Source organism: Pleurodeles waltl, chromosome 8, assembly GCF_031143425.1.
Source record: "Pleurodeles waltl isolate 20211129_DDA chromosome 8, aPleWal1.hap1.20221129, whole genome shotgun sequence".
In the NCBI taxonomy this organism is placed as follows: domain Eukaryota; kingdom Metazoa; phylum Chordata; class Amphibia; order Caudata; family Salamandridae; genus Pleurodeles; species Pleurodeles waltl.
Window position 1 is genome coordinate 968,616,193 of NC_090447.1, and position 24,700 is coordinate 968,640,892.

Sequence of the window (24,700 nt, forward strand, 5' to 3'; positions counted from 1 at the left end):
ATCTGGCACAAACAGAATATAACTATGCCTCTAAAAGTCCCAACAAGACAGAATAGGTATGGAAATAAGTGTGTCATTTCTATTCCATGTAGACATTTTGGCCTCCACTATAAGCGTCCTTATTAACATGACAGCAGCATAACATAAATAATGAAAATATGTCAGCCTAGTTAGGATGCAGACATGATGCTAATGCTTCTGCCCTTGTCTAAACGTCTCACTTTGTAATAGAAAGAGATAGAAGATTCTACAGGCAAGCATTAAATAAGAAATATCTGTTTAGCTATTCTCTATCACAGCCCCTTCCTGGGCATGAAAAGCAATGCTCAGTTCAAGACCACTTCTCTGAGCTGCTGTTGAGGCCCCAGAGCAAGATCAGACTGGGGGTATTTGGAAAATGAACCATGTCACTTATAAAGGTTGACACAATTGAATTCAATGTACTGTTTTGTGAAACCAAACAAAATGTGTTTCCTTCCCTCCAGTGTTTTGAAATTTTGTTTTCCTAATTCTTGTTTGTTAAAGAACATTTTACAGACAAAAATTGAAAAGACAATAGCTCTGCACTTGCATTAGATCAGGTATATTGACTTTGGAAATGCTTGTTATGTATATGTATACTGGAGGCTGTCAGCTTTGTGTTTAAAGATGTCTCAACTTTTTGTGGTGCAGTTTCCAGATGGCGTTGTTCTGGGTGCAGTTTAAGTGCGTTCTTTGGCCTGGCTCTTAGTCATGTTGGTCTAGCCAGCTAGTGTGACTGGGTGTTGAGTGTGTTGCTTAATGAAGATGGAGAAGATGGAGAAATTGTGAGAGGTTGTTGTGTCTGGGTCACCTGCCTAGCTTAGTAATGTGATTTCGATATTTGAGGACTTTGTGTATAAATGTTGTTGTATGGACTTCTACTTCCCAACACAACAGTATATTCTAAACATGACAAATGTTTACTATTGAAACTCAAGGAACAAGGATCTCTCATAAAACTGTGAAATATGCATCCAAAAGAGCCCTCTATACACCAAGGGAGACACTGCTGGAGAAGAATGCTAAAGAAACCGCTAAAGAAAAGGTCTCCAGTTTTCTGTAATAAGAGCTACTTAAGTTCAATGAAAATTAATATGAGGTACTATTAATGTTAGTGTTGTATAATGACCAGAGAGCATTACATTAGTGTCTGTCAATGAACACTAGCAATGATCACCTCCGTTCATTAAGCACAGTTGCGAGTTTTAATATAAAATAAGTGTTGTTATTGTGTAATCCCTCTACGGGGGTAATGAATAACAACCATAGGAGCCTGATTTAGAGTTTGGTGAGGGGATTACCCCATCACAAGCGTGACGGATATCCCATCCGCCTTATTATGATTACACTATAGCCTATGGAAATCGTAATATGGTGGACAGAATATCCGTCACGTTTGTGACAGAGTAACCCCTCCGCCAAAAGCTAAATCAGGCTAATAGCTGTAATGCCCAAGCATCACAGTAATAAAAATAGTAATATGTCCCCCTAGCACCACATGATTTATAAATTATTAGCTGTACATCTATATTCTGGAAATTAAACCATTAATACACAAACATCAGCTTAGGAGTTATGAAAATACACACATCCACATCTCAAATATACACTTTTGCATTTTGACATACATATATTAAGGTAACCAAAAAAAGCTTTGAATTTAGTAGACTGGGCTACACACATGAGAGCTACTTGTGGATAGCTGAGAGCTACTAGTAGCTCACGAGCTACTAGTTGGAGAAGCCTGCTCTAAAGCCATGTCACGTGTGAACAAGTTTTGTCCTAGCTGCAACAATTTCAAAATGATCATAAATTATAATTGGTACATCCTCTCTTCTCTCAAAACATAAATTAGCTGTCCTGTCTTTGCATTTAAAAGCCAAAAAAAGTCAAAGATATCTTGGTTCAACTCCACACTGACCCAGGACTAAATGCCAAAAGAACATTGAGAGGAATTTGGAAAAAGCAACCTACACATGAACATCACAGATTTGGAGAGTGCACAACGTGTTCAAATCATTAAAGGGACAGAGATCAGCAACTCTGGAAAAATGATTATCCACCTTGGATTTACAAACTGTAAAAGTAAAAATCTGATATATGGCATTATTTGCCCATGTGACAAATTAACTCAGGGAATTCGGCGCAGTAAGTCTGAAACCGCATTTGTCAACACAAATCACAAATCAAATGCAAACCACGTAGATCACCTTTGGTTAACCACTACACCGAATTTGGCCATTTGGAAAAATAGGCAGCGTTGGGTGTAGAGATAGGCAGGGGCTGCCCCTCCGCTGTGTTGGAGGAGCATCACCCCGCTGCTGAAAGCAGAAAAATAAAGTGATAATAAACTATTTTATTATCACTTTATTTTTCCACTTAGTGAGGGCAGGGTGGGGCTAGCCACCCCCACGTCATCAGTGAGGAGGAGTGGTATAAGCACTTCTAAATGCACATATCAATTTTGCTGGCTGTTGCACTTAGAACTCTCCATCCAGCTGTGCTGCACAGCTGGGTGGATACCAAGTGCAGGCTCTTACTCCCTCGCAGAGTGGCATTTCTGCCCACTCAGGCCAATTCTGGCACTTCTTTCATGCTGGTAAGAGCATGAGAGAAGCGTTGAGATTGGGTGGAGAGGGGAGGAAGAAGACAAGAAGAATCAAGGCGGCAGGAACGGTGGAACATCGAGGCGAAAGGTATGTTTTTTTATTATTAGTTTCCCTTCCGTCCCCCACTCCGCATGCTGCTCCCTCACCCCTTCCTGGCAGCAGCCGCTACTGGTGATAGCCAACCCCTGAGGAGGAATCATGGATCGATTACTGTTGATAAAAGAAGTGCTACTTATTCTGAGGTTTAATACAATATCTACGGGACTGAGCAAGATGTCGGCACTACAGACTATCTGATTCCATAACTCAGGGACACAACAGTTAAGCTATTTTTCTTGTTCCATCATTTCACAGTGCCTCATGCACAATTGAATCCCTGACACAATACATAAACAGAGGTCTCTACATCACTGCCTCTTAACAATATATGTATTCTCCACCAAAAAGACCAACATCTTAAGAAATGCACAATTTTTTAATGTTGTTTGTACATTCATATGCCCGATTTATAATTTTGGTATAATTATGAAAAATGCACTTCTATTCTCACAGTGTTTTAATGCATCAGATATAAAAAATGCAACAGAAGTCACATTGTTGCAGCCAGACATCCCACTTGTGGGCCATTTTCTTTTTCGTTTTCTAACATACACATTACCTAATTTATTTTCATTATACCCTCATGAACATTTTTAATCAGATAGTAAACACCAAGTTAATTAAAAGGTGAGACTAAATACTTGATCAAACCACACTTTAATTCCCAGAACATATTCAGACTACAACGATTAAAGAAGGACTAAGGATGTCCACTTACCTGGCATGCCAGTTATTGCAGGGTGCTCAAACATGCCTGTCACTGCTGACTTGGTGTAGCACACAAATGACCAGTCAGCACAATATTATGACTGTGTAGGAGGCTGTCCTGGCTTATAGTGGGTACCCTGGGGTACTTACACCCTGTGCCAGGTCCAGTTATCCCTTATTAATAGAATAGAGGTGTTTCTAGCAGCTTCGGCTGATAGGAGGCAACTATGGCAAAGCAGCTTAGGCTGAACTAGGAGACATGCAAAGCTCCTACTATACCACTTATATCATATGCACAATATCATAAGAAAACACAATACTCAGAGTTACTAAAAATAAAGGTACTTTATTTTTATGACAATATGCCACAAGTATCTCAGTGAGTACCCTCAGTAAGAAGGTAAGTAATATACACAAGTTATATGTACACAAACCCAAAACAGGTAAGTAATAGTAAGAAAAGTAATGCAAACAGTGCAGAATTACAATAGGATGCAGTAGGTGAACATAGGTCTTGGGGCAACAAAAACCATATACTCCAAAAGTGGAATGCGAATCACGAATGGGCCCCAGACCTATGGGAGCTTGTAGAGGGTCACTGGGACTGTAAGAAAACAGTCAGGGTGTCCAAGATACCCCACCCCAATACCCTGAAAAGTAGGAGTAAAGCACACCGACTACCCCAATAGAACACAATATTCGTGATAGGGGGATTCTGCAAAAACCACAAACACCAGCAAAGCACTGAAGATGTATTCCTGGACCTAAGGACCTGCAAGGCAAGGGGACCAAGTCCAAGAGTCGCAGTAGTGTCCAAGGGGGGCAGGAGCCCAGAAAACCCCAGATGAAGGTGCAAGGAAGCTGCCTCCGGATGGAAGAAGCTTGGAATTCTGCAACAACGAAGAGGACTAGGAACTTCTCCTTTGGATGGACAATGTCCCACGTCGCGATGAAGGTTGCAAAAGTGTTCCCACGCAGAAATACCACAAACAAGCCTTGCTAGCTGCAAGGGTTGCGGTAGAGGTTTTTGGGTGCTGCTGGGGACCAGGAAGGACCAGGATGTCGCCCCTTGGAGGAGGAGACAGAGGGTGCACTCAGAAACTCAGAGAGCCCCCACAGAAGCAAGCAGCACCCGCAGAAGTACCCGAACAGGCACTTGGAAAATTTGTGAACTGGAGCTGGCTCAGAGTCACAAAGGAGGGTCCCACGACGCCGGAGGCCAACTCAGAGGGTTGAGCACTGCAGGGCAGAGTGCTTGGGACCCAGGCTAGGCTGTGCACGAAGGAAATCCTGGAAGAGTGCACAGGAGCCGGAGCAACTGTAAATCACACAAGACACAGGTTTGAAGTCTAGCGTGGGGAGGCAAGGACTTACCTCCACCAAACTTGGACTGAAGGATCACTGGACTGCGGGAGTCACTTCGATAGAGTTCCTGTGTTCCAGGGACCACGCTCATCAGGATGAGAGGGGACCCAGAGGACTGGTGATGCAGTCTTTTGGTGCCTGCGTTAGCAGGGGGAAGATTCAGTCGACCCACAGAAGATTTCTTCTTGGCTTCCAGTGCAGGTTGAAGGCAGGTGACCCCCAGAGCATGCACCACCAGGAAACAGTCAAGAAAGCCGGCAGGATGAGGCGCTTCAATGTTGCTGGTAGTCGTCTTGCTACTTTGTTGTTGTTTTGCAGGTGTCCTGGAGCAGTCAGCGGTCGATCCTTGGCAGAAGTCGAAGAGGGAAGTGCAGAGGGAAGTGCATTCGTTATCTGAAGAATTCCCCAGAGGAGAGACCCTATATAGCCAGAAAAGGAGGTTTGGCTACTAAGAAAGGAGGATTGGCTACCAAGAGAGGTAAAAGCCTATCAGAGGGGGTCTCTGACGTCACCTACTGGCACTGGCCACTCAGAGCAGTCCAGTGTGCCCCCAACACCTCTGTTTCCAAGATGGCAGAGGTCTGGGACACACTGGAGGAGCTCTGGGCACCCCCCCGGGAGGTACTGGTCAGGGGAGTGGTCACTCCCCTTTGTCCAGTTTTATGCCAGAGCAGGGCTGGGGGATCCCTGAACTGGTGTAGACTGGCTTATACAGAGATGGGCACCATCTGTGCCCATCAAAGCATTTCCAGAGGCTGAGGGAGGCTACTCCTACCCAGCCGTTAACACCTATTTCCAAAGGGAGAGGGTGTAACACCCTCTCTCAGAGGAAATCCTTTGTTCTGCCTTTCTGGGCCAGGGCTGCCTGGACCCCAGTAGGGCAGAATCCTATCTGAAGGGTTGGCAGCGGCAGCAGCAGCAGCTGCAGTGGAAACCCCGGAAAGGCAGTTTGCCAGCACCTGGGTTCTGTGCTAGAGACCCGGGGGATCATGGAATTGTCACCCAAATACCATTCTGGTATTGGAGTGACAATTCCATGATCTTAGACATGTTACATGGCCATGTTCGGAGTTACCATTGTGACGCTATACATAGGTAGTGACCTATGTAGAGTGCACACATGTAATGGTGTCCCCGCACTCACAAAGTCCGGGGAATTTGCCCTGAACAATATGGGGGCACCTTGGCTAGTGCCAGGGTGCCCACACAATAAGTAACTTGGCACCCAACCTTCACCAGGTGAAGGTTAGACATATAGGTGACTTATAAGTTACTTAAGTGCAGTGAAAAATGGCTGTGAAATAACGTGGACGTTATTTCACTCAGGCTGCAGTGGCAGACCTGTGTAAGAATTGTCTGAGCTCCCTATAGGTGGCAAAAGAAATGATGCAGCCCATAGGGATCTCCTCGAACCCCAATACCCTGGGTACCTAAGTACCATATACAAGGGAATTATATGGGTGTACCAGTGTGCCAATGAGAATTGGTAAATTTAGTCACTAGCCAGCAGTGACAAATTTAGAAAGCAAAGAGAGCATAAACACTGAGTTTCTGGTTAGCAGAGCCTAAGTGATACCGTTTGGCACCACATAGGGAACACATACAGGGCACATACTATGAGCACTGGGGTCCTGCCTAGCAGGATCCCAGTGACACAGGGGCTAAAACATACATACATTCAGTGAAAATGAGGGTAATATGCCAGGCAAGATGGTACTTTCCTACAGACTGTATTCTTAAAAACACTCCTCATAAATGCAATGCCCCAGCCATTTCAGATGAAATACTGCCCCAAAGATTAGGATTCATCACACTCAAAAGAAGAAGCGAGGTAAGAGTTCCACAAAATGCCAGAATGCCCTTTTTAAGTCTGCCTCACTCTTTTCAATACTTTTTACTTCAATTACCTTTCTGTAATAAAATTTCAGATAATAGAAGTAAGCAGGTTATTTTAGCAATATAGAAGAAAGTAATTACAGGTTGAGAGGAGGTGATGTGCACCACACACCCTAAGGATTTTTACGTTCACAACATTTACCTTTTCCATCTATCTTTTCCCCGTATACTTACAAAGGCTAATTGAGAGATTGGCAGAAAGGGTCCTCCATAGCAACAGCAACAGAGTACCCTCTCTGCCAAACTCACGGTTCTTCTGCCTAATTTAGAAATGGACGCACCTTAAGTATGTTGACAATGGACATACTTGTTTGCATCACCAAAATACTCCACCAACAGCCTCAAGCAGTACAGTCTGTTAGAGGTTAGCAATGAGACAGGAGGTGCATTTTAGAGTGAGTGATCGGATGCTTTTAGGTCAAGCGTGCAAGCGCTCTGACTTGTTGTAATCTATCTGTGGCCTTTTAATCACCTGCACAGTACGTCCAGCACTTCCACTTGTTCATGGGAAACAGCCATTACTATGCAGGTGTTTCCCTGACTAGCCTTAACCACACATGCGTCTTTACAATGAATAGCCTTTAAGGTAAGGAGGATTAGGGGTGGGGGTTACTGTTTTACAGAGGGGGCGAGAGTGGGGGGATTTAGGTTTTAGGGTGGGGATAGGAGTAAGATGAAGAGGATTGGGTCTGGGGGTGGGGGTACTGTTTTAGGGAGGAGTGGGGTGTTAGACTTTAGGGCAGGGTAGGAGTAAGGTGAGGGGGATTGGGTCTGGGGATACTGTTTTAGGGAGGGGGCAGGGGGTAGGGGTTAGCTTTTGGGTAGGGTAGGTTTTCAGGATTAGGGTGGGGGATTGGGTCTGGGATGGGGTACTGTTTTGGGGATGGGCAGGAGGTGGGGAGTTAGGTTTTATTGCAGGGGTGGTTTTCAGGCTTGGGGGATACTGGGCCTTGGGGGTTACTTTTTTAGGGAGGGGGCTGGGGTTATGTTTTAGGGTGGGAGAGGGGTTTCTGTTTAAGTGCATAGGGGGGTTGGGCTTGGGGTGGAGGGACTGTTTTACGGAGGGGCGGGAGTTGAAGGTTAGGTTTTAGGGTGGGCGGTAGGTTTTCAGGATTAGGGTGAAGGGATTGAGTCTGGGGGTAGGGGTATTGTTTTAAGGAGGGGCAGGGGGTTAGGTTTTAGGGAGAGAGTGGTGGTTTCGGGGTTTGGGAGTATTGGGCCGGGGAGGGCCTTTACCACGCATATGCCTTTAAAACACATACTTTTACAACATAATTTGTTATAAAGGCATGCCTGGTAAGGCGTATGCATAGTAATGGCATTCTCATTGTAACGCACTTGTGGTAATGACGTGTGTTGCAACGGAATGCATGGTTCTGACATACAACCCTTGTTCATGGGCTTGCCTTTCAAAAATCCTTTGTTATTGTTGGTAAATGCTTTACATTTGTGCCTCCTTGGTGCAGATTTGTTACCGTCTTGGCCATCGACCCTTTTACAAGGATAAATGCACATTTGGCAAGATATTTGATTGCGTGCAAACTTCTTTTTCCTTTTGTGTCTCTTCTTCGTGGTCATGCTCTTGTGGGCCGTGGCACTTTGAATCAGCTCACTTATGTCAACTGTTTTACTTTTTATTTTCAATTTATGGGACAAGAAAAGTCCAGTTAGGAATTTATAAAGCTAATAATAGCTCTAACTTGGGCAAATGCGAGATCTATGGAATTGCAAATTCTTGTTTTTCTTGTTGTCCGTAAAACCTGGCAGTGAAGGAGGGTAAAAAAAATGTATGGGCTCCCAAGGTGTGTTTCACTAATTTTTTATTTTTTACAAACAAACTCGCCCTTTGGGAGTTTGTCTTTAAAAAATGAAAAACTGTGGCCTCATTGACAAAACATGTAAAACCATTTCACACTTATACTTTGCTCAGTTCAGCTTCTGTCTTGAAAGTTTTGGGTGATCCGTCAAGTGGAGGCCAAAAAAAGGGGGGCCTACAGCCTGAACCACTGAACCGAATTACACCAAATTTGACATGAAATTAGATTCTGTTCCGCAGATTACGCTTTTTTGGTAGTTTGGTGACATTTTTTTCAGTAGTTTCAGAGTACTTTAAGGCCCAAAAATATAGATACATAGGGTCACAGATCCTCGGCTGATCCACAGCAGATCGATCTGTGGATCGATGAGCCATAAGAGGAATCTGATTTGCGACCCAAAACCTGACCGAAATGTTACGGCCTTAGAACCCAGAGAAACACTCTGACACCCACTTTCATTCTAAGAGAGACACTCTCACAATCAGTGTTACACACAGACACAGAAAGACACTCTGACACCCAGTCTGACATCCAGGCAGACACTGTCACACCAACTCTCAAACCTACAGAGATGTTGTTACAACCACTGACACATCTACACACTCCCACACTCACTCTCACACGCAGAGATACACTCTCACATCCACTCTCATATTCAGAAGGGCACTGTCAGAATCACTGTCACACCAAGACAGAGACTGTCACACTCTCTCTGACATCCAAAGAGACACTCTGAGAGTCACTCTCACACTTAGAGATATATTCTTGCACAGACTGTTATAGCAGGATAGAGACTGTCACACCCATTCTCATAGCTAGAGAGTTGCTGTGATGTCCACTCTCACGCTCACTCTCACACTCAAAGAGACACTGTCACACTCACTTTGACATCCAGACACTGTCACACTCCCTGTCACACCCAGAGACTTCCATGTTCGTTTCACAGCAATATAGGCACTCTCATATGTAGTGTCACAGCCAGAAATACACTCTGACACTCACCCTCACACCTACACAGCTGCTCTCACACACCCTGTCATAGCAAAATAGACATTCTCACACCCACTTTCATAGCTAGAGAGATGCAGTGATGTCTACTCTCATAACAACACACACAGAACAGACACTCTCACACTCACTGTCACACTCAGAGAGATACTCTAACACTCACCCTTACATCCAGCCAGGCACTGTCACCCTCTCATACCCAGACAGAGACTCTGACACCCATTGTCACATCAAGATAGGGACTTGTGCATCCACTCTTACATTGTGGCAGACACTCAGGTGCACAGTTTGACACTAAGGCATACTTTTAGAAACAGTCTGACAGCCAGATAGACACTTTCAAACACATTGACAGATGTAGAGAAACAGTCAGTTGTAAAGGCTCCCAGGGCTGATATGTGAGCACTGATGCACATAAAGGAGCTAGGATAGGAGTTCCCTGACCACATACATTTATATAAATATGGCATATTGAAATAAATGTGTACAGAATGTTAAAAAATGTTTTTTTCTTTTACAAGCCCCGCGGATGCATCCATGGATCTGACCAACATCTAAAAAAAAAAAAGTATATAAAAATAGATATATACGTAAATTGATTGGCTCTGAAAAGAGCCTTTGTATTTATGATGTGTGGATGATTACTACACATGATAGAGTATGCAATCCCTCAAGTTTTTCAGCAAGACCTTGTTGTCTTTGTCTGTTAAGTGTACTCCATCATTTCTGTATGTACCATCCATATCAAATTGTAAATTGTTGTGGGATAAAGAAACCACATTATGGTCCCTGGGGAATGCAGAAACAGTTTTATTAACATGTATCCTGGATTTGTCTATTTGTGGGCAGAACTGAGCTGACCAGTACCACTTCTGCGTTTGGGAAATGTTTGGGAAAATTAAGGAAGTGTGAAGGAAGAGTGTCATTAATTCTCCAATGGTATCCTTCATTAGGATTTCCAAACCAGCTCTTGTGACTGCACCCAGGTCATTGCCACCTCAGTGTACAATCATAAGATCTATACATATATACATCAAACTAGGTAGTTATACTGTGGATAAAATTTCTATACAAAGAGCGTTTTTTGTTTAGCTAATAACTTTGGTGCCGCTTGATGAATCTTGGTGAAATTTTCCAAGAAAATATGATGATAACTTAAGCTGCTGTCTAGAAAGTTCAGGGTGATCTGTCCAGAGGGGCAGAGAAAAAGGGGTGGTCCCAAAACGCATTTTCCCCATTCATTTTTCCATAGGGATTTTGAACAGCGATAGTGCCAAAACTACTGGATGGAATAACCCCAAGTTTGGCAGAAGGGTAGCTCTTGGAAAGAGCCCTTTTTGTTATTTGGTTTAAATCCATTCAGTCATTTTTGAGAAATGTAAGGAAATCCAAATCAGTATATATAGGATGCAGATCCGTCTCGAATCCAATGCAAAGCATCGCGGCTATGTGAGACAGAAGATAGCACTGTGATTGGCTGGCAGCAACCTGTGGAGAACCAGTGTACGGCCCCGGGGGATGGAAATAGGTGGTGCAAACATTAAAAGGGGTCAGAGTAGAGGTACTCTGATCCCATGAGTTTTAACAAGGAGTGTCTTAGGGACCCCTTGTGTGTTTGAGAACGTTCAAAAGTATTTTTTTTCATGATCATGGAGTCACAGCTCTGTTGCGTCCCCCTGAATGGCACCCATGTAACGTTGCAATAGAGTCATGAATCCTGGGGCTAAAACTAAAAAAAAACATTGCCAATCAGAGGCACACACACAGTCACACACACACACACTCTCATGTACCCGTTTATAATGCCACTGAGACACTAACACACCCAGTGAGAGATCCACAGACACACTTGTAAACCCACTGAGCAACCCACTGAGCCATTCATACATCCACTCTCATACCCTCTGATAACCTTATGTATTCTCTCACTGATCCACACAGAGACTGATGCAGTCACTCACAGACCCACTGATGTCCTCATGCATGCAGTTACAGACCCTTATAGACTCACTGACAGACCCACTCACACTTTCACTAACCCATTCGCAGACAGAAACAATTGTGCATTAACTTAGACACCCACTAAGTCCCTATTACACTAACACACACCGACTGATACCCTCATGCATGCACTCATAGACCCAGACAGACCCTCATACACTCAGTGACAGACCCAGTCACACTCTCACTCACCCACTCACAGTCACACTCAGATATTCATGCACCCACTGGCAGACTCCCTCAGGTACAAGCCCATCCACAGACGCAGACAGAGACTTACACACCCAGTCAGAAACCCACTGAATTACTCATACACACTCTCACAGTGGCTGACAGACAGAACAGACCATCATGCACTTACTGTTAGATTCACTGAATCCTTCACTGCCCCACTCCCAGTAACACTCAGACACTTATGCACCTATTTAGAGTCACTCAGACACTGACATACTCAGTCACAGATGTACTCAGACACGCATGGACCCACTTACATACCTACTTTGACGGTCATGCACCAACTAACAGGTTTAGTCATATACTCATGTACCCATTCAGAGACTCGTTGAGGAACTGATGCAGTCACTCACAGACATACAGACACCATCACTCATACAGTCACAGTCCCACTCTGACACTCTTTCACCCTCTCAAAGAACCTGTCACTCACTGATGCAGTCACTTACAGACCCACTCAGAAACTTAGGTACTCACTCACACACCCACCTTGACCATCATGCACCCATTCACAGATCCACTGAGACACTCATGTACCCACTGACAGGCGTACTCTGACTTTCATACACGAACCGACAGACCCACTAAGCGATTTTTACACCCATTCACAGGCCCAGAGAGACAGTTGCACACTCATTCAGAGACCTACTGAGTCACTCATACACACACTCACAGACCCACTGACACACATATGGAATGACTGACAGACACCAACAAATGCTAATGTACTCACTGACAAATCGAGTGAGACCTTCAGTGACCCAATGAGAGAACCACTGAGACAGTTATGCACTCAGTGACAGAGCCACTCAGACACTGACGCACTCACTGAGAGATGTAGTCAGAAGTACATGGAGACACTGGCACACCAACTTTGAACATCATGCAGCTAATTACAGATACACTTACATGCAGATGTATCTAATCAGAAACCTACTGTGAGTGAAATGCACCCACACACAGACCCACTGAGACACTTGCACATCCATCCAGAGATCCATACAGAATGCACTCACACAACTATTTTACTGTTATGCAACCAGTTACACAGAGACAGGTTCAGTCAGTGTTACTCACCCACTTACACATTATTTGAGAATGTTACATAGTCATTTTTAGTGCCACTGAAATACTTATGGATAGAGACAGAGACCTTATTAGACTTCAACTGAGGTTTAAAAAAATGTAATTCCATATAAAGAGAGTGGAAGAAAAACATATGAACAACATGCTAGTGTTGTGCATTTAATGTGAGATTTTGGTTTGCAGATCTGCAAAAGAGTCGCAACTCCGAAATTATTGTTGAAAATAAATCCAGAATTTCTTTGTAATTAAAAACGTGTTTGGGGAATAGGCTGGCTCTAAAAGAGCCTTTGTGTTTATTGTGTGTGTATGCTTAGTGCACATAAGAGCGGATGCAGAGAAACACTCTATAGCCTTCACCTGTAAAGTGCACACTATCCCTTCTATATATCCCTTCCATGTGAAACTGGAGGTTCATATTGTAGACAGAGCACATGTTATGGTCTCTGAGGAATGCTGAAACAGTTTTATTAGTATCATTCCTGGCTTTGTCAATCTGTGGACAGAACTGGTTTGACCATTTCAGTTTCTGCCTCTGACAAATGTTAGAGAAGACAAAGGCAGTGTGAGGGAAAAGGTTTATTAATTGAACAAAGCTATCCTTTATTAGGATTAATAATCCTACCCCAGTGACTGTGCTGAGGTCATCACCACCACAGTGCACAATCATGAGGTGAGGTGGCTGGCAATCTCTAATGCTTTACATCAATAGAAGCAATTGCTGGCACTTTAACCCTCTCTATTCATCCCAAGTAATATCCACATTAGGCAAACCCTGGTCCCTGTCAATGCCACTCTTTCTAGCATATACACCAGCCCAATAAACATAACTGTGACCTGCAATCTAGACTCTCAACATTTTGAAGGGAAGAAGCAGTTGCACACTGGAGAAGGCTGCAGCTTAATGAAGGAGTTCTGAAAATGTGAGGTGGTTAAAATGGAGGGAGAACCAGATTTTTCTTTAACTGTTAGTCCTGGCATCGTTGGCGTGGGCTCCCCTATTTTTTTTTTTACCTCTCCTTACTATGTTTTCACTGTGTGCTGGACTTTGCTTTTGCTGGTTTTGGTACTCTGGGCACTTTACCACTGCTGACCAGTGCTACAGTGCAAGTGCTCCGTGTGAAAATTGTATGTGTAATTGGCAAATCTGATTTACTAGTAGGTCCCCAGTAAAGTGTACTAGCGGTGTCCAGGGCCTGTAGATCAAATGCTACTAATGGGCCTGCAGCACTGATTATACCACCCACATGAGTAGCCAGGTAAACATGGCTCAGACCTGCCACTGCAGTGTTACGTGCGTGCAGTTTTTAAACTGCCAATTCGACCTGGCAAGTGTATCCACTTGCCAGGCCCAAACTTTTCCTTTTTATACATGCAAGGCACCCCTAAGGTGGGCCCTAGGTAGCCCTGTGGGCAGAGTGCAGTGTATGTAAAAGGTAGGACATGTACTGGTGTGCTTATACATGTTCTTACATGTTCTAACAGTGACAAATTTGGGTTTCACTGTTGCAAGGCCCATCCCTCTCAAAGGTTAACATGGTGGCCGCCTTTATATAACTTTTAAGTGCAGCTTCCCTTTGGGAGCAAATAGAGATTTGGAGTTTGGGGTCTCTGAACTCACAATTTAAAAATACATCTTTTAGTAAAGTTGGTTTTTACATTGTCAGTTTGAAAATGCCACTTTTAGAAAGTGGGCATTGCCGTGCTTAAGCCATTCTTTCACTTTGCCTGCTTGTGTATTCCCTGTCAGGGTAGGATTGACAGTTGGGCTGTTTGTGAATCTCCGCTACACAGTGACACAAAAGGTGCTGGGGTGTAGCCTGCATATCCTGATGGGCCATTTGGGCTAGGCTGTGGGGAGGAGTGGTCACTGAGTCTGGAGCCTGGCCTGGGCAAGGCAGGATGTTATCAACAACAGAGTCTTTCCTTTGAAAATTGCCAACAAAAGGTAGAAAGGGGTATAAGTAGTGGACACAAAACCCCAGACTTTAGATTACGTTCAAGATTCAAGAGGAACCTCTGCTAAGGAGAAGAGCTAGAGAGCTGAAGAACTGGAGGAGGAGTACTGCCCCTTTGCCTATGATTGTGCTTTGCTGGGTTTGCCTGCAGTTGCTGCTTCTGTCTGAAAAGGGACAAAGACTGGACTCTGTGGTATATTCCTGCTTGAGAGGTATCTCCAAGGGCTTGGACTGAGCTTGACTCCTTTGTAGTCTCAGGGACAGCAAAGACTTCATCATCTAGTCTCTGAGTTCATTTGCTCTGGATTCCAGCTTGCCAGGTGAGCCAATCTAGTTCTGGGACCCTGGAAGTGAAATCTGGTGAAATCTGGTGGAATTCCAAGTGAAACGACTTCAGAGGACTCTGAGCGACTTCACAAGGATACCGTTGCACAAAATCCGTGACGTCACCTGAAGCCGTGGACCTTGCTGAAGCGCGACGACTCCACTGACAAAGCAGGCTCAGCGTCGCCGTAGCCGCTAACGTTCCGAGAACTTGTGAAATTGGAGTGTTGTAGCACCGACGTTCATGACATCCTACTCCATCACAGCATTTGCAACCCTGTGGTGTGATCGCAACCCCATGAGGTCACCCCACAGCATCTTGACCCACTGGACCTTGACCCTGCTGGAGGTGTGAGGGACAGACTCCTCTCACCGATGCCACCCCACCTCCAGCGCTCCACAACAAGGATCCGACACCTCTCACCAATGCCTCCACTCCTTCACCCCACAACACAGGAACCAACGCAACATCAGATCCAGCCACACCTCTCCCCCCTACTTCGTGCACCAGCTTGTTTCTTCACTTTTGCCTAAGGTCCTGTACCTGAATGCCCGTGTGACTCAGTGACCGGCGCCAGTGGCTCGCATTGTGGGAAACAACTCCATCACCACGCCCTATTAACAGCAAATTGCAGCATTTGTGCTTCTGGGCACTACTTTTGTGGCATCCCTTTTGTAGTGCATTCACTGTATTACTGTGTGGTGGTACAAATACTTTACACATTGCCTTTGAGATAAACCTGACTGCTCGTGCCACACTACCAAGGGGGTGAGAAGGGGTTATCCATTTGTGTATCACCTTTACCCTGGCTAGAGTGAGGGTCTCTGCCTAGACAGAGTGCAAACTGACTGCCAACCAGAGACCCCATTTCAAACAAAAACATTTATTTGATTGGATGTTCTAAAAACAGAGATAGATAAAAGTAGGTTGTGAAATAATTAAGTCACTCAACTTGTGATTGATTCCTAAGTTTTTCACAAGTAATCTCATTTAATATATGGTTAGATTTAGTAATAGTCAACCGCACCTGCTACAGCAAACAATAAAGCTAGACTGCTAGTAACAAAAGAATTGTATGAACTTTTGAACTCATGCCACAGTAGAGTTTTCTGCAGGAGGTTGCTATGGTACCTGTGGACACACAGTGTGGGGGGAGTAGCAGCTCCTAAAGGAAACAAAATTTTTTTAAATTAAAATAGAGCTTATGGAGGCGTTTGGAATCCGAATAATTAATTTATTTTCCAGATTAATATCATGTGTAAATTTATAATGTAGTCAAATATATACTAGAAAATAGTAGGAAATATATTTTTAACCCCCCAACTTTATTTGCGACTCTGTACCAAAGTTACACCGGGGGTCTGCGCAGTGGGACATGAAGGAGTCACAAATCCAGCAGCACACAGTAGGAAATTGGGCTTCTTACCAAAAATACCTGAAAGGGATAACAGTGACTAGCCGTTGAGATGTAGGATAATATCAGTAAACCATGAAACACAGTTTCTGATTTGATAAGTTGACAGTATCACTGAGAGCAAAGGAACATGTGTTGCCATTACTGGTTCCTTGGACTAAGAGTGGTGTGCCATTCTTATTATGAGATTTCATTATTATATAAAAAGAAAGACCCAAAGTGATATTGTGAAAGTATTTTCCCTGTTAACAGAAGCTATTAACAGGTATGTCATTAAAAGTATTACTTTGAAAGCAAGGTGTGTTTCTGAATAAGTGTGATAAAAATTTATATTATATAGATAGAACTATATCAACTGAGTTATACCAGAGAGATATTGACACTTTTTTTTGTATATATAGTATTGAACTTAACAATTATGAAAATGATTACCAGTAGAAGGTTTAGCATCATGGTTTTTGTTTACAGCTATAAATCTTATATGTAGACGTTATGGGGGATTGTTTAGCATATAGATATTACACCTAAATTACAATGTATATTTGTTATTAAGAGAGATATCTATTTATCAAATAAAAGACATAGGATCTCTAAATGAGGCAAATTGCACAGGGCACTGCAGCAGGTATCTTGCTCTGCTGCCTTGTGGCAGTGGGAAAGTGGAGAAGAGTGCTGTCTCTCGAAGATATGATGCATTCCTTTTGTCTGTCTGTGTGCTGATGCATACACTAGTACCTATTACCAAAGCAGGCACCCTATGATATGGTAGAAGGGTGGTTGCATTGGTGGATAATTGTATTTGTGCAGGAAGGGTTACCTTACTACATAAAATCCAAATATAATAGGTGTTTTACTGTTTGCATGTGTGGTGCATAATGATATATATATATATATATATGTATATATATATATATATATATATATATATATATATATACCAATAGTATCAGGTGTACCGTAATGTATACAGGGGCATATTTACAAGCCGCTAGTGCCTCCTTGCACCACATTGTGTTACTGTTTTTTACGCTAATGTTGCGTTAAGGAGGAATTTTCACCGCACCTTATTTACAAAGTGGTGCAATGAATGCATTGCATCACTTTGCCAGTGCCAGGCATAATGTATGCAAGGGGGGCATTCTGACGCTGGGAGGCCTGAAAAAATAGCACAGTGAAATCTACAAAATTTCACAGCACCATTTTTCCATCATTTTTAACAGAGCAGGCATTAAAATGACGCACCTATTGAAATCAATGGGCCTCCCTGCACTTTGCATGAAGCGCCACAATAACATAAAAACTCTGATGCTATTGGCTTAACGACCGCCATGGTGCTCCACATTGTAAATATGGCACGAGGGTGTTTTTAGATGGGGCAGCATTGACACAAAAAACTGGTGCATCAGTGCTGATGCACCAGGTTCTTGTAAATATGCCCCATATTGTCAAGTTGACTTTTATACTTATCCATAGAGTAATACACAGAAATACACAGTGTTGCATACAAAAGGGACTTGGAGGGAGATAGTAATAGAAATGGTGAGACAGCCAGTCAATTTATAAACATATGATGTATACTGACTATATTATAGTAATGCAACTGATTGTATTAAGGGGATATTGTAATCATATGTAATTGTATATTCTGATATTTTGATATGTTATTTTGTTGTGTTTTAGATTTTTTTTTCATTAAGAAGAGACTTTGAAGATGACCAAAAAATCTGAAACAAAAAAAACTGAGGAAAGCCTTCTATCTACTTGCAACACAAAAACAAAAGGTGGAAGGTGAGATGATTGTGGTTAAAGGGGAAAGAGCCACTGGTAAGAGCAGCAGAATATTTCTTACAACTATATGTGGCAAATTGCAAAGTGTGGAAAATGATGTCAATAATAGAAAAAGTTTACAGTCAAGATAGAAAGAAGGAAAGTCATGTAACATAAAGAGTAAGAAATCATTGAGAAAATCAGATAGGTTAAACAGAAGGCAGAAACATATGAAAGAAATTAAACTTAGACTGTTTCATGTTAGAGTCATTCAGAATCTTTTTTTAAAAATTAATATGTACAAAAGGAGGAGGGAAGTAGTGAAACAAAAAGAACGTCTTGCGGCTGTAGTTGATAGGGCATTTGTCTAAAACAGGAAGAATTGTATTTTGATTCCAACTAGAATGAGAACACTGGATAAACGAGTTTTATGTATGAAGAAATGCAGTCAAAGGGAAAGACTTGTTGAAAAAAGTGTTTTTTGTAAAATCTTTAAAGGTGAATGTATCCATACCTCAAGTACAGAGCCTTTTTTAATGAAGAAGGGTATATACAAGAGAACAGATCAGTGCATGCAGTTGATTCAACTGGTCGATGTTATGAGATGAACGGTGGCAGTCCCATTGAAAAACAAGAGTTTGTCCAAGAAATGTGGAAGAGGTGATGGCTGAGGAGGTTCAAGGAAGGTGTAGACAGGCTTCTGTTTACAAGTGGAAGTGAGGTAGTATTTGTAGCATTCGTCAACATTCGTCAAGAAATCATTGTTACACAGTTTTGTACATGAGTTTCCATGTAGAAGCCTGAAGCAAAAAAAAATCAAATTTTGCATGAATTAGATCCATGTAAAGTAAGAAATTTCACAAATCTACAAGGACATTCATTAGCCTGTTTATCAAAAACAATGTGTCAAAGCACCTTTCATCAATTTGGAATGTTGGCAGTTCACCATTCAAAAATACGAACTCTAGTTAGGAGACTTTACTTTGTGAAGACTCCAGCATTATGTTTAGGAGAGATGAAAAGAGTATATTTGCATGGTACTGTACAAGAGGTAGAAAATGTTTGTGAGGATGTGCTGTTTCAGTTCTTTGGTCCGGAAGAGGAATGTAGGGAGAATAAAGAATTTGCAGGATGCAGGTATTGAAGAGCAGAGCACAGTTGCTCTGAAAAAACAAACTATATTTGTACTTGCTGTAGGAGCACTTGCTACAAAAGTCAAACACGAAATGTATTTTTTTAAATTGAAAGGGAAAACAGAGAACAGTAGCAAGAATTTGCTGCTTATTTGTTTGTAGAGAAGCGTTTTGACTTGTCTATTGACCAAGTTATATGTAAGTACTGCTATGATAAGTTAGAGGATCAGAAAACACTAGCTAGAGCAGTATATAACAGGTTACAGCTTGTGAGTATTCCAGAACAGCTGCAACAATTAAATGTATATGAATCTATCCATGTACAATCTGTTTATCCATTTCAAGCGATTATATGTTTGGAACTAAAAACAGGTACATTGCATCCAACAGAGTTATTGAAATGCCTTAAATGAAGAGTAGTGTATTTGCCATTAGACTTTAAAAAAAATTGAAACTGTAGGAGTAGAGAAAGACAATGAAGAGCCACTTATTATTCTGATAAATGGTACCTACTGAGAATAAAACAATTTGGCAAGAGTTAGTTGATATTAATAAAGTTAAACAGGCAACATGATACCTGGCACAAAATAATGTTTATTATTAAAATGTTGAAGTGGAACCTGATGTAGCAAATGTTGATGATGAGAGTTTACCAGAAAGTGGACAAATTGAAAGAGTAGACCCAATAGAATCTGAGAACATTTATGAGCATGATAGCATCCATCCGTTGCATTCTAAAGAAGTCATTGGTGATGATATAGACCTTTTCCAAATGAGGCAAGCTAAACGAGGTCCAATGAGTGTATGGGAAAAAAAGGTTAGAGGCTCGTTACTTTCCTCACTTGTTTTCCACTGGAATAAGGGTCAGTATGGTGAGTGTCCCATACAAATACCAACAGCTGAATACCGATCAACACGATTATATTCAGAGGATTCAAGATTTAGATGGTGTATTCCATACATATTCCACCTTCTATTTGAGAGTGACTTGCATGGACTTTCATATGCAGTGAATCATATTCTAAAAACAGGAATTAACCTTAAAAATATCTCAGCAAGAGATTTTATTAACAAAGTTCATGAAAAGGATGAAAACGTAGAATATATTTTAATAAATGTAATGGCATGCCAACGTGGTACTAACGAATACTGGTACCCTTGTCATGGAGAACTGAAATGTATGCTGAGAAACCTAGGACCACCAACCTGGTTTTTTACATTAAATTGCACAGTATGTGCATGAGATGATCTTATTGAATTCTTGAGAGAAGTGATTTTAAAAATGTGTAATGCTAACATGGACATTCAATTTTTCACAGACAACTCCATCACTGTGGGTTGGTATGTTATATCATAAAACACAAAATCTAAAAAAAATGAAATGAAGGAGATGTGGAAGGAGATTTCTGCAGAGAAGATCATTGTAGGAAGTTGGCTCTGTATGTGCTATTTCAAAGTAAGGAATAGCATGCACAGAGTCCAAGGGTTCCCCTTAGAGGTAAAATAGTGGTAAAAATAGATAATACTAATGCTCTATTTTGTGGTAGTGTGGTCGAGCAGTAGGCTTATCCAAGGAGTAGTGTTAAGCACTTGTTGTACATACACATAGACAATAAATGAGGTACACACACTCAGAGACAAATCCAGCCAATAGGTTTTTGTATAGAAAAATATCTTTTCTTAGTTTATTTTAAGAACCACAGGTTCAAATTCTACATGTAATATCTCATTCGAAAGGTATTGCAGGTAAGTACTTTAGGAACTTTAAATCATAAAAATTGCATGTATACTTTACAAGTTATTGACAAATAGCTGTTTTAAAAGTGGACACAGTGCAATTTTCACAGTTCCTGGGGGAGGTAAGTTTTTGTTAGGTTAACCAGGTAAGTAAGACACTTACAGGGCTTAGTTCTTGGTCCAAGGTAGCCCACCGTTGGGGGTTCAGAGCAACCCCAAAGTCACCGCACCAGCAGCTCAGGGCCGGTCAGGTGCAGAGTTCAAAGTGGTGCCCAAAACACATAGGCTAGAATGGAGAGAAGGGGGTGCCCCGATTCCGGTCTGCTTGCAGGTAGGTACCCGCGTCTTCGGAGGGCAGACCAGGGGGGTTTTGTAGGGCACCGGGGGGGACACAAGCCCACACAGAAATTTCACCCTCAGCAGCGCGGGGGCGGCCGGGTGCAGTGTAGAAACAAGCGTCGGGTTTGTAATGGAAGTCAATGGGAGATCTCGGGATCTCTTCAGCACTGCAGGCAGGCAAGGGGGGGATTCCTCGGGGAAACCTCCACTTGGTCACGGGAGAGGGACTCCTGGGGGTCACTCCTCCAGTGAAAGTCCGGTCCTTCAGGTCCTGGGGGCTGCGGGTGCAGGGTCTCTCCCAGGTGTCGGGACTTAGGATTCAAAGAGTCGCGGTCAGGGGAAGCCTCGGGATTCCCTCTGCAGGCGGCGCTGTGGGGGCTCAGGGGGGACAGGTTTTTGTACTCACAGTCTTAGAGTAGTCCTGGGGTCCCTCCTGAGGTGTTGGATCGCCACCAGCCGAGTCGGGGTCGCCGGGTGCAGTGTTGCAAGTCTCACGCTTCTTGCGGGGAGCTTGCAGGGTTCTTTAAAGCTGCTGGAAACAAAGTTGCAGCTTTTCTTGGAGCAGGTCCGCTGTCCTCGGGAGTTTCTTGTCTTTTCGAAGCAGGGGCAGTCCTCAGAGGATGTCGAGGTCGCTGGTCCCTTTGGAAGGCGTCGCTGGAGCAGGATCTTTGGAAGGCAGGAGACAGGCCGGTGAGTTTCTGGAGCCAAGGCAGTTGTCGTCTTCTGGTCTTCCGCTGCAGGGGTTTTCAGCTAGGCAGTCCTTCTTCTTGTAGTTGCAGGAATCTGATTTTCTAGGGTTCAGGGTAGCCCTTAAATACTAAATTTAAGGGCGTGTTTAGGTCTGGGGGGTTAGTAGCCAATGGCTACTAGCCCTGAGGGTGGGTACACCCTCTTTGTGCCTCCTCCCAAGGGGAGGGGGTCACAATCCTAACCCTATTGGGGGAATCCTCCATCTGCAAGATGGAGGATTTCTAAAAGTTAGAGTCACTTCAGCTCAGGACACCTTAGGGGCTGTCCTGACTGGCCAGTGACTCCTCCTTGTTTTTCTCATTATTTTCTCCGGCCTTGCCGCCAAAAGTGGGGCCTGGCCGGAGGGGGCGGGCAACTCCACTAGCTGGAGTGTCCTGCTGGGTTGGCACAAAGGAGGTGAGCCTTTGAGGCTCACCGCCAGGTGTGACAATTCCTGCCTGGGGGAGGTGTTAGCATCTCCACCCAGTGCAGGCTTTGTTACTGGCCTCAGAGTGACAAAGGCACTCTCCCCATGGGGCCAGCAACATGTCTCGGTTTGTGGCAGGCTGCTAAAACTAGTCAGCCTACACAGATAGTCGGTTAAGTTTCAGGGGGCACCTCTAAGGTGCCCTCTGTGGTGTATTTTACAATAAAATGTACACTGGCATCAGTGTGCTTTTATTGTGCTGAGAAGTTTGATACCAAACTTCCCAGTTTTCAGTGTAGCCATTATGGTGCTGTGGAGTTCGTGTTTGACAGACTCCCAGACCATATACTCTTATGGCTACCCTGCACTTACAATGTCTAAGGTTTTGTTTAGACACTGTAGGGGTACCATGCTCATGCACTGGTACCCTCACCTATGGTATAGTGCACCCTGCCTTAGGGCTGTAAGGCCTGCTAGAGGGGTGTCTTACCTATACTGCATAGGCAGTGAGAGGCTGGCATGGCACCCTGAGGGGAGTGCCATGTTGACTTACTCGTTTTGTCTTCACTAGCACACACAAGCTGGCAAGCAGGGTGTCTGTGCTGAGTGAGAGGTCTCCAGGGTGGCATAAGACATGCTGCAGCCCTTAGAGACCTTCCTTGGCATCAGGGCCCTTGGTACTAGAAGTACCAGTTACAAGGGACTTATCTGGATGCCAGGGTCTGCCAATTGTGGATACAAAAGTACAGGTTAGGGAAAGAACACTGGTGCTGGGGCCTGGTTAGCAGGCCTCAGCACACTTTCAATTGTAAACATAGCATCAGCAAAGGCAAAAAGTCAGGGGGCAACCATGCCAAGGAGACATTTCCTTACACAACCCCCCCCCAAACGAAAGAGGATGAGACTAACCTTTCCCAAGAGAGTCTTCATTTTCTAAGTGGAAGAACCTGGAAAGGCCATCTGCATTGGCATGGGCAGTCCCAGGTCTGTGTTCCACTATAAAGTCCATTCCCTGTAGGGAGATGGACCACCTCAACAGTTTAGGATTTTCACCTTTCATTTGCATCAGCCATTTGAGAGGTCTGTGGTCAGTTTGAACTAGGAAGTGAGTCCCAAAGAGGTATGGTCTCAGCTTCTTCAGGGACCAAACCACAGCAAAGGCCTCCCTCTCAATGGCACTCCAACGCTGCTCCCTGGGGAGTAACCTCCTGCTAATGAAAGCAACAGGCTGGTCAAGGCCATCATCATTTGTTTGGGACAAAACTGCCCCTATCCCATGTTCAGAGGCATCAGTCTGCACAATGAACTGCTTAGAATAATCTGGAGCTTTTAGAACTGGTGCTGAGCACATTGCCTGTTTCAGGGTGTCAAAGGCCTGTTGGCATTCCACAGTCCAGTTTACTTTCTTGGGCATTTTCTTGGAGGTGAGTTCAGTGAGGGCTGTCACAATGGATCCATATCCCTTCACAAACCTCCTGTAATACCCAGTCAAGCCAAGGAATGCCCTGACTTGAGTCTGGGTTTTTGGAGCTACCCAGTCCAGAATAGTCTGGATCTTGGGTTGGAGTGGCTGAACTTGGCCTCCACCTACAAGGTGGCCCAAGTAAACCACAATTCCCTGCCCTATCTGGCATTTGGATGCCTTGATAGAGAGGCCTGCAGATTGCAGAGCCTTCAAAACCTTCTTCAGGTGGACCAGGTGATCCTGCCAGGTGGAGCTAAAGACAGCAATATCATCAAGATAAGCTGTGCTAAAGGACTCCAAGCCAGCAAGGACTTGATTCACCAACCTTTGGAAGGTGGCAGGGGCATTCTTTAAACCAAAGGGCATAACAGTAAACTGATAATGCCCATCAGGTGTGGAGAATGCTGTCTTTTCTTTTGCTCCAGGTGCCATTTTTATTTGCCAGTACCCTGCTGTCAAGTCAAAGGTACTTAGAAATTTGGCAGCACCTAATTTATCAATGAGCTCATCAGCTCTTGGAATTGGATGGGCATCTGTCTTGGTGACAGAATTGAGCCCTCTGTAG